The sequence below is a fragment of the Myotis brandtii genome, unplaced genomic scaffold (genome assembly GCF_000412655.1).
Source record: "Myotis brandtii unplaced genomic scaffold, ASM41265v1 scaffold334, whole genome shotgun sequence".
In the NCBI taxonomy this organism is placed as follows: Eukaryota; Metazoa; Chordata; class Mammalia; order Chiroptera; family Vespertilionidae; genus Myotis; species Myotis brandtii.
In genome coordinates, this window is record NW_005362885.1 from 551,138 (window position 1) to 561,771 (window position 10,634).

General features: G+C 50.2%; 1 protein-coding gene across 1 annotated transcript in view; it reads left to right on the forward strand.

The window, feature by feature from the left end:
- The first annotated feature begins 10,350 nt into the window (after positions 1 to 10,350).
- Positions 10,351 to 10,634, forward strand: part of GNB1 (guanine nucleotide binding protein (G protein), beta polypeptide 1) — a 26,419-nt gene continuing 26,135 nt past the window's right edge. Inside the window, exon 1 of the mRNA XM_005871288.2 lies at positions 10,351 to 10,441. The gene's annotated coding sequence lies outside the window, so the exon portion shown is untranslated. The remainder of the gene's footprint in view (positions 10,442 to 10,634) is intronic.

The window sequence follows — 10,634 nt, forward strand, 5'->3', positions numbered from 1 at the left end:
TGGGAGAGTGCCTGAGCTCCTCTTGGGTTTGGTTTGTTTTGTTTCAAGAACATGAAGGTGGGGAAGTCAGTTCCTATTTTGGGAGAATTTATAGTTTATTGTCCACATTTCTAGCCCATGCCTGAAGCAGAGAGAGGAGCAGCTCTGGGTGCAGGAGGGGGGCGAGGCGTGGCCTCCCTACTCCTCTGTGCTTGGGCTCTCTCTGTCCCCTTCCAGAGTCCAGGCTCAATGCTGTGACTCCCAGTCCTGGCCTCTCCGGTGTCCCTAGCATTTTCACGATGCTCCAGGCCAGAATAAATACCTAAAGTTTCATTTCCTGAGTCGTGAAATCCAAACAACTGGAGTATTTATGTCCTAAGAGCTTAGTAGCCATTTGAAAAAGTAATAATTCCCGTAAATTAAAGGAAACTTTTAATTTTATTCTTCAATAAGCCACTGTTGTTAACTATGGGCTGTACGGCTTCTCAGACTACAGAATCAGACTGGCCCCCCACCTTCATCTTCTGTCTGCGTTGATTTTCATAATGAAAGCAACCACTGAAAACCCAGCTTTGTAAGGATGTGATGTCATGGGAAAGGGCGTAGCGCCATCTGCTGTTGGAACTGAGCTCCATCGAGAGCAGTTGCTCCCTTGGAGTCTGTCATTTGTCCATCTTTGCTGTGCTTGTGTCAACTTTAAAATATCTTGTGTCTTGTGAGTTTGCTGCAGCGTCGCTGTGCAGCGTGGGAGCTGGGATTTTAGTTGCTCACCGTCCTGAACGAGGCACTGCAGCCTGGTGGCTGCGTGTTCCCACGAGAAGGGGCTCACCCACTGGGAGCATCTGGGCGAGGGCGGTTGTTCCCTTTCCAGGAACGGAAGTTAGGTCATTCCGGTGCTGTCTGTCACCAGAGGGCATATTGGAGGATGTGCAGGAAAAACCAATGGATGTGGACTGCAGGGGCTCATCAGCATTTATAATGTGGCTTCTGTGGGAAAATGAAGTCTATCATCTAAGCAACTCTACTTCAAAACGGACTTTTGGAAGGTAGCCTGTGAGTTTTTCTTGACAGTTGTGACAGATGACCTGAAAACATAAATGATTTGTCAAAATAACAGGTGACTACCTTCATTGGATCTCTCTGATTTGGGCCATGGCCTTTTTTCCTGTTTTTGACACAATAAGTGGATAAGACAGTGCAGATAATCCTGAATACGTTTAACGAGGGGAAAACATTAAAAGAGATACTATAGTTCTCTTTTTTGTTTTTTAGGGCCACATGTATCTGTTGGGCATAAGTTTTATTTGATTTACAGTTAACCCCTGAACAACGTGTAGCTTAGGGGTGCCAGCCTCCTGTGCAGTTGAACATTCATATAGCCCGGCTGGTGTAGCTCAGTGGTTGAGCATCGACCTATGAACCAGGGGGTCATAGTTCTCGATTCCTGGTCAGGGCACATGCCCAGGTTGCGGGCTTGACTCCCAGTGTGGGGCATGCAGGAGTCAGCTGATCAATGATTTTCTCTCATCATTGATGTTTCTCTCTCTCCCTCTCCCTTCCTCTGTGAAATCAACAAAAATATGTATTATTTTAAAAAGAAGAAAATTCACATATATAACTAGTCCTCCACATATGCAGATTTCTAATCACTGAGTTGACCCTTGAATACCACAGGTTTGAACTGCACGGGTCAGTTAGGGAAAATCCGCATATAAGTGGACCCACATAGTCCAAATCTGTGGTGTTCAAGGATCGATTGTATATGTTTAGGTTTGTGTATGATACTGTATGATTCATCCTTTTGTAATTAAATGGTACCACAGTCAAGAGATACATGCTTATGTCACTTAAAAGGAGAATTTTGTTACTATATTAAAGATTCTAGTCATTACTTGGCCTACTCTTCCCTTCTAGGGAGTCTACCTGTAGTCCCTGTGGTAGGACCTCCCCATAGTGTCTCCTCTCCTGGGCCACAGCTGATGGACAGCAAGCCAGTGAGCTGGTGCAGAGGACTCTTTTTAGAAACAGTCACAGCTGACATTGGATGGTAGTTAAGATGTGGAATTATAGGTGGTTTGGGACTGTGTACATGTTGGTTGATTAAGAGAGAGGGTGGTAGAAGGATAGAGAAAGAGCACCCAGGAAAACAGAGCCAGATGGCCTTTTCCATTTTTCTCAGTTCCAGTTGCTTATCTCCTAGGACCTATGTACTTCTTGTCCTTGGGACCTATCAGATTTCTCCACTTCTGCCCTTGAACCTGTCAGATCTCTCTCTACTTCCTGTCCTTGGATCTGTCAGCTCTTTCTACTTCCTGTCCTCGGACCTGTCAGATCTCTCCACTTCCTGTCCTTAGACCTGTCAGATCTCTACTTCCCAGGAGGGTTTTGTCTTTTTGGCAAACAGAAGAGACTTAACTAGACCAGTTGTTGGGAGAGGAGGTATTGGGGGGAATTGTAACTTTTTATTTCTAGAATTAACCATTTCCCCAAAGATGTAGTTGTTAATATCAAATTTCTTTTTTCCTGTAAGGTTTTTCATTGGCAAAAAGGACTTTGAAACAGATAATTAGACAATTTGTTCAGTGAAAATATATGAAACTATTAAAAATCAGAATATGCTGTCTATGTAAACTGATCTTATTGAATGTCTTTACTGTGTCACTGTTTTCTAGGACACTGTGTGCTTAACACAGTGACCTAGTGTTTATTATTCCTACTGTGGAGAGGGGTGTTTGTTTCATTTGCTTTTTAATCATTTCTAATCAATAACTTAAATGAAATTTTGGCTATTTAGCCTGGTTTTCTTATATTCAGTAAGCTCAGTGATTTCCCATGACTAATGATTCTTTGATCAAGGAATTTTATCTTACTTGAGTATTTCTAACTTAAAGATTAACTAGGAAAGAAAATCTGAGACCAAAAGGAAATATATAGATCCTTCTTAAAACAGTTTTTTGATGTTTTTCCTGCTTTGGCTTTACTGTGTCTCCCCCCCCCCCCCCTTTGTTTTTTACTATTGAGCTTTTTTGTACCAACAAAGTTTCATTTAAGAGAGGTAGAGCCCGGCCGGTGTTGCACAGTGGTTGATTCTCAGCCTATGAACCAGGAGGTCATGGTTCTCAATTCCCAGTCAGGGCACATGCCCGGGTTGTGGGCTCCATCCCCCTCCCTCTCTCTATGAAACCAATAAAAATATTTTTTTAAAGAGAGAGAACAGTGTAGACAGCAGTTGGACTGAACGTCCTGGAATGGAGAAAATAAAGTTAATTTGACAACTTCCTGTCACGTCCAGAGGTAGGAGTGGCAGGTCTATCAGTGTTTAGTTTAGGTAAGGACTTTAGTATCGTGTCATGGACTTGGCACCTGCTTGTCCCTCTCCTCAGGACTCTGCTTAGGTGTCACCACGCCTCCTCCAACACCTTTTATACCCCCCCTCACCCCGTTTTATTTTCCTTTAACACCGGATGGCGCCTGGTGTGTCAGAGTCAGTGCTTCTGCCTTCCTCGACTGGAGAGTAAGTTCTGGCAGCAGGAACCACCTTGTCGGTGCGGAGTCCCCATGCCCGTGCCTGGCACGTCCTAGAGGCCGTGTGTACTTGTGAGTGAATGGATGACGGCTCACAGATAGGAGCCCAGGCGTCAAGGCCATTTTATTGTTCAGTGTTTTATCAACAATTTAAAACTTTCGTCCTGCTGTAGTGCTGTGCTCTGCATGTCCTGCAGCTGGAAGTAACTATTCCTGCTCCATTCAGTCTGGTTACGCTGGCGCCTGGCACCAGACGGGCCCCTCCGGGCTTTTCTGGCAGCGACACGTCAGCAGACCTCAGCTGACCTTTGCCGCGAGGAGCCTGCAGTCCTGATGGACGCGGGCACAGGCTGTTACACTTGCTTCTTTCCAGTTCCCGCTGTCAATCACGGAGTTGTAGAAACACTGTCAGTGCGGGTGCCTTCTGTGTTGTGAGGTTTATGGGAATGTGATGCCCATGCCTTCAGTTTGTAAGTTTGGAGTGTGTCCTTTTTCTTGACTGTGGGAGAATATTTCCTTTTTAAAATTGTCTTCAGTTCTTCAGGGCAAAAATACATTTGTGTTTCTAGGGTTTCTACGAGACCAGTGGTCAGGATCTTGGGCCAGATCTGGCAGAGAGCACCCAAGTTACCTGGGGCGGGGGGGCGGGGAGAGGGAGAGAGGGAGAGAATGAGAATTAGTGTGTGTGTTTGTGTGAGGTGTGTGTGTGAGTGTGTGTATGTATTAGTGTGTGTGAGAGTGTGAGTGAATGTGTTAGTGTGTGTGAGTATGTGTGTGAGTTTGCACGTGTGTATTAGTGTGTGCGTGTGTATTAGTGTGTGAGAGTGTTTGTGTGAGTGAATGTGTTAGTGTGTCTGAGTGAGTTGTGTGTGTGTGTGTGTGTGTGTGTGTGTCCCTCCCCTTTTTAATGAATCAGAGTCCTGGGAATGAGGTGGGGAAGGTAGAGGGGCTTTAAATTAGGCCAGGTTGGGGTTTTGCTGCAAGAGTATTTCCAGACTTGTGTGGAGGCGTCAGATGTCAGAGCTGTCGTTCAGAAAGATAAATCAGGTTGATGTCTAAGATGGGGCGAGAGGGGAGAGATGGCTGGGGAAGAAGGTAAGTGGTAGGCTAGGCGGGGGCCGGGGGAGGAGAGCTGGAAGGAAGTGGGGGCTGGGGTGCAGGATGAAGGGTGGGGATGGGATTGAGGGCGGGGTGCTGTGAAGGGGCTTCTTGGCCTGCTCTGGAGGAGGGTGAGGAAGCACCATGAGTGGGTTTGGGGAGGAGGGGCCTGTCAGTGCAGTGGAGGGTTGTGCCCTTGGAGCACTGCCATGTGAGGACGAGGGGTTGGAGTGCAGTCGGGGAAAGGGACTAACAGAGAGGGGAGAACAAGGGAATAGGGTCCCCAAACCAGTGGGAGCTGAGTGAGGAGGGGAAGCAGTGAGCTGTGGCTGACATGGCTCCAGTGGGCTGAGGTGTTGGTGCCATCATCCAGGTGGGCGTCGGGAGGGGCGAGGAGGGAGGAAAGGGGTTACCCACCCCTCATGGCCTGACATGGGCTGGGGATTGAACTCATAACCAAGGTACATGACCTTGACCAGGAATTGAACCTGCAACCCTTCAGTCCCCAGGCTGACACTCTAACCACTGAGCCAACCGCCCAGGGCTGCTGTTGTGTTAGCTGTTGTCATTTTTATTTTTTTAGACAATCTATAGGGAAAGAGGTCAGTGGCTCTGACTAAAGTATTGCATGTTTTTAAAATTATTGTGACACGCCAGTTGAAAATCGCTGGGCTAGAGCAAGTCCCTGGCTTAGAGCTTGCCTGATACAGTGAGGACTGAGACCAGACCTTCCGGGGGTGGCTTCTGCCGGGACATTGGTGCTGCATGAGAGCACTGACACCACCTTGGAGCTGAATGAGCAGCCCAGGAAGGACTAGAAAGGGTCTGAGAAGAAACCGTGTCTCCCGCGTCTTTCCGGGGGAGACATCCTCCAGCACAGCGGTCGCCAACCTATCGGACCTGGCGGACCGCCAGGGGCCCGCGGACCACCGGTTGGCGACGGCTGCTCTAGCAGCTTCCAGACTTGCTGTGTCTTCATTCTGACGTTAGCCTTGATAACTCTGAGTATCGAATTCATTTTTGGAATTGGTTCCAAATGATGTTTTGTTGGGAGTCTCCTGCCATTCTTGACCCTTGGTGCATCTCCAGTTTCTTCCGTGTGGGAACTGTGGGGTCTTCCTTTGTCCTGGCGACCTGAAACACGGCCTCTGAGGGTCATGCGGCCCTCGGTGCTTGTCCCCGTCCGGACACACGTGGCTCTGGGAGGGAGTTACTGACCTCGCTAAGCGGAGGTGCGCCTCCTCGTTTCTGTGCGGGGGTTTGAAATGCTCTGAGCTGTTCTCTGCACTCGCCCATGTTAAGGCGTTTTCCTGGCTGTATTTCCTTAGTTCTTTCCCCAGAAATGTATGGGCACTCAGTTGTTACTCTGGTGCTTGGTGGCAAAGTTACTTTTTTGTTGCAGAATTTGAGCTCTTCACTTGGGCAAGACCTATGTTGGGAGAAAGTTGGAGGGGTCTTTTCAGGGCATATTGCGTAGTGGTAGTTTTCTGCAAAATTAAAAAAATGTCTAACATAACCTTTCCCTAAAAGATTCACTGTGTCTGTCCTATATGTAAACCACAGTGAAGTGCCTTAAAATTTTCTTAACAAACACAGCAACATGCAGGATATTATAAAAACAACGGACACGTTTAGAAATGATCACTCAGCAGCTAGGTGAGCCAGCACTGCTTGGTGTGGCAATGTGTCCCTCGCGTGCCGGCGCACCCGCTCGTGGAGCTGGGCTCGTCCTGCTGGGAGAGGTGCAGACACCAGCTCTCGGTGTCTCGGGAAGATGTGATTCTGCGGGCAGTGTCCTACAGGTGGGTCCCCTGTGACCCCCGGAGCCCCCCCGAAGACGGTCGGTGGGAGCCCACTGGGAGACGGGCTTCCCAGGAACTTTCTGAAGCTACGCGGCCTCTGTCCTCGGCCTGGAGAGGGCACAGACCTGCGTGCACAGCATGGCCCAGACACCCACTTCTGTGGGACCCTTCACCTCTGTCCGCGCCCCTTGGACAGGTGCTCACCTTCTGCCCAAATAAAGTGGAGCTGTTTTCATCTTCATGGGAATGAATTTTGAGCAGAAGAGCGATGGTGCTCTCTGGCCTGGCTTCCAGCTTGTGACAGGTGTGAGGCGTCCATTCTTCCTTGGCCAGCAATTTGAGAAAAGTATTCTGGCACCGTGAAGGTTAAGGCAGCTTCCTTTTGGAGAGTTTGGAGCCTGGACGCACTGAGGATTAAACACCCAGACACCGTTCAGCTAAAGACCAGATGGAATGAACCCTCCATGCCAGTGACTGGCCCATGGAGAGGGCGCGTGCCTGGGCGCCGATGCTGTTCCCCGGCCTGTCGCTCCTTGCTGGTGTCCACGGGAAACGCTGAGATGCACAGAAAGTGCTCACTTGTCAGGAGGTGCAGAGCTGGACAGAGCAGCCTGGGGTGGCCAGGCACGAGCTGCTCAACGCTGTACAGCGACCGGGGCTGCCATGGGCCTCAGCTCTCAATCACAGGAAATCCCCACGTATTTGGAAATTAAACAAGTCAAAGATGACATCAGAAGGGAAATTTGAAAATATCTTCATTTGAATGAAAGTGAAAACAAACAAAACATAACGTGTGGGACAGCAGTACTTAGAGGGAAATTTCTAGAATGAAGCACTCGCTACAGAAAACGAAAGGTCTCACCCCCTAAGCTTCTGCCTCTAGAAACGAAGAAGAGCACCTGTACTCCACAGGCAGCGCCAGGAAGCAGTGAGCAGCTCCCTGAGGTGCGAGCAGGCAGGAGGGGAGCCCTGAGAAGGGCCGGGAGCACGCACACGACGGAGCAGACGCAGACGTGGAAATTAAGGTGAACGAGGGGGTCCTTTAGTCTAAAAGGACACAGGAGCCAGAAGCATGGAGTGAGCCCCTAGATCGTGAGCCTCTCGCTGCTCAGCTGCTGAGGAAGCCTCTCCACGCTGACCCGCAGGGGCCAGGCAAGGCCTCGCTCTGCGGTGGGGCCGTACCCTCTGGCCTGAACCGGAGCTCACCCTTCTTTTGCTTGATAACTTCAAAGGCATGTTTTTAAAAAGTTAGTATTTGCCCTTTATTGACTTGGCGGTTCCCTTCCCCCCAACTCTTACTTTTGAATCATGTGACGCTGTAGAAAGTGAAGCAGCAGGTCCCCAGGAGCGAGTGACCGTCACATCGCCCGCTCCTCTCTGTGCTGTCCGGTGACGCATTTCATCCATGCAGGTGTCACTCCTGATTCTTTACGCTCAGCCGGCGTCTCCAGAACAAGGCTGTCCTTTCTCATCGCCACAGTCGTGCCTCTGCCCAGAACTTTCACACTGACCCAGCCGTGCCTGGTCCACGTTCACAGTTGCAGCCATTCCGTTTCCCCCCAAATGTCTTCACACCCCTTTTTCAGATGGGGACTGAGCCAGGTTCCTGGCTGAGAGGCTGAGGGGGTTTGAAGCAGCCGACCCCCACCGACCAGCCCCGAAGCTGGAGGGCAGGACCTGCTCCGGCCTGGGGTTGGCTCCCTGGTCCTTCTCCCAAAGACCAGGCCAGGGACTCTGCTTCCTCTCTGGAGCCACAAGGCAATCTAGCGTTTGGATTAGCAAACTAGGATCCATTTGCTTACTCCTGCTGCCTCTTCATGTGGGCAGACCTGAGGGGTTCGTATTCGGAGGTTGGGATCATTGCAACAATCCCCTAAAGCAGTGGTTCCCAACCTTCCTAATGCCGCGACCCTTTAATACAGTTCCTCATGTTGTGGTGACCCCCAATTTCATTGTTACAAATTGAACATAATGAAAGCATAGTGATTAATCACAAAAACAATATGTAATTATATATGTGTTTTCCGATGGTCTTAGGCGACCCCTGTGAAAGGGTCGTTCGACCCCCAAAGGGGTCGAGACCCACAGTTTGAGAACCGCTGCCCTAAAGTGAGCAGCTCTCACCTGGGCCTCCAGGGACCCCCCTTGGTGCCTGGAGCCATTTTTGGCTGGTACAGCGGGGGGAGTGGGTGCTGCTGAATAGCCTACAGGGACAGTCCAGGCTGACTGTGCCGAGCTGAGCGTGAGTCCCTGCTTCTGACCGTGACCGTTCAGTGACTCCCTCAGAGGGTTCGGGAACTGAGCCTCGTTCATTTCTGTGGCCTCCAACTTCTGCTTCCACGCCGTGGTTTTTTTTGTTTGTTTGGTTTTTAACTATCTTTAATGGCCCTTTGCCCTGTTCCTCCCCTCTTTTGACATAAAATTCATGCAACATAGCACTAACCATTCAGTGGCACAGCCACAGGGCTGTGCAGCCACCACCTCTACCTGGTTCCAGAACATTTCCGTCACCCTAAAGGCTCCCTGTACCCAGCGAGCTGTCCTTGATCTCACACGCGCACAGAGTCTCTGGCAGCCACTGCCCCCGTCGGTGGAGTCGCTGTCTGGTCAGTCATGCCTGCGCCGGCTTCTCCACGAGGCGTCCAGGTGGTGGTGTGCGTGCTCGACTCCTCCTGTGGCTGCGTGATCGTCCCTCGTGGGGGCGCCGCGTGCTCATCTGCTCTGCACTGTGGATGTTGGGGCTGTGGCCTCTGGGGGCTTCTGTGAACACAGGTGCACCCGCATCCAGTGCTGTGTCCAGTCCTATTGGGTGGATCCCAGGAGGGGGGGCTGGGCCATGGGGATGAAAGTCTGCGTTAAAGTCTTGAGGAACCACCAACCTATTTTATTTCCACCCCCACTTTCTCTGCCAGGAAAAAAAAAGTATAACATAAGCAGCTTAATTCCAAAATAAAATTATTTTGCTAAATAAATAAACGCCTTAGAATTCACAGTTCAGCTGGGGGATATTTCAGTGTCCTGATGCCTCCTGACTCCCAGCCAGCCCGTGCACATGGGCTTGTAGGCTCACAAACAGGGCTTAATCCAGTGGCCGTCAGTTTTCGGACCTCACGGACCACCGGATGGTGACCGCTGATTCACCCACAGGTGGGGGAACCTGTGAGACATCCACGCGGTCGTTTCACACAGTTTCACGTGGAGAGATCACAGAAACATACTTAAAGTTTTGAAACTCAAGTTTATGGGAAAGAACAAGCAGATGCTTCAGCAGAAATCTAGAATTAACATACTTTTGTTCTGGCTGCCTTGTGCCTGCTGGTCCCCCAGACCTCGTCCTCTACCCCGGGCTCCCCGGCTCCCGGTGGCCTTGCCGCACTGAGGCAGCACTTGGCCTGGGGCTTCTCTGAGAATCAGAGGATGTGGGGGGCAGGGTTTCTCTGAGGGGCTTTTGGAGCAGCCGTGGGGGTTTCTGTTGTCACTGTGACTTCTCTAGGAGCAGGACTCTGAACACCCTTTCCCTCCAGCAGTGTCCCTTTACTCAGGGTATTTTCCCTGAGGCGTTTCTAAGGATTAAAAAAGAGAAATTGACACCCACGCTGGTTCGGCTCAGTGGGTAGAGCATTGGCCCTTGGACTGAAGGGTCCTGGGTTCAGTTCTAGGCAAGGGCGGCGGCACGTACCTTGGTTGGGAGGCAACCAGTCGCTGTGACACGTGTTTCTCTCGCTGTCTTCGCCCCTCTCTCCCACTCTCTAAAAGTCAGTGGGAAAATATTCTCGGGTGAGGATACAGCCACAAAGAGAGAGAAACTGAGATGGGATTCCTCCCTCCCTTGCGCGGAAGAACTAAATAGTAACTTAATAGAAAGGACTGGAGAGAGCGGTCTGGGTGAGAGATGCGGGCAGGGGGGGCGGCTGCCCTGCTCCTCACGCGGAAGCTGCTCCCACCCCGAGGGCAGTGCGCATCCCACAGCCTTTCTCCTCTTTTGCAGACGGTTTTACATGAACCGGAGACCAGGCCAGAAGCACGTCTGAGTTCAGGTGAGTTTGATGTAATTGATTCACGTAAGTTTTTAAAGTACAACATTGAAAGTTCTTCAGGCTTTTTTTTTTTTTTTTTTTTTTTTTTTAAATAACCTAGTTTTGCCCATCTCTCTTTTTGAGCCCAAAGTTGGTTTTCAGGCAAGTTGATCCTGAGAAGGGTATTTTCTTCAAAGGCTTCGTCCAATGCTCA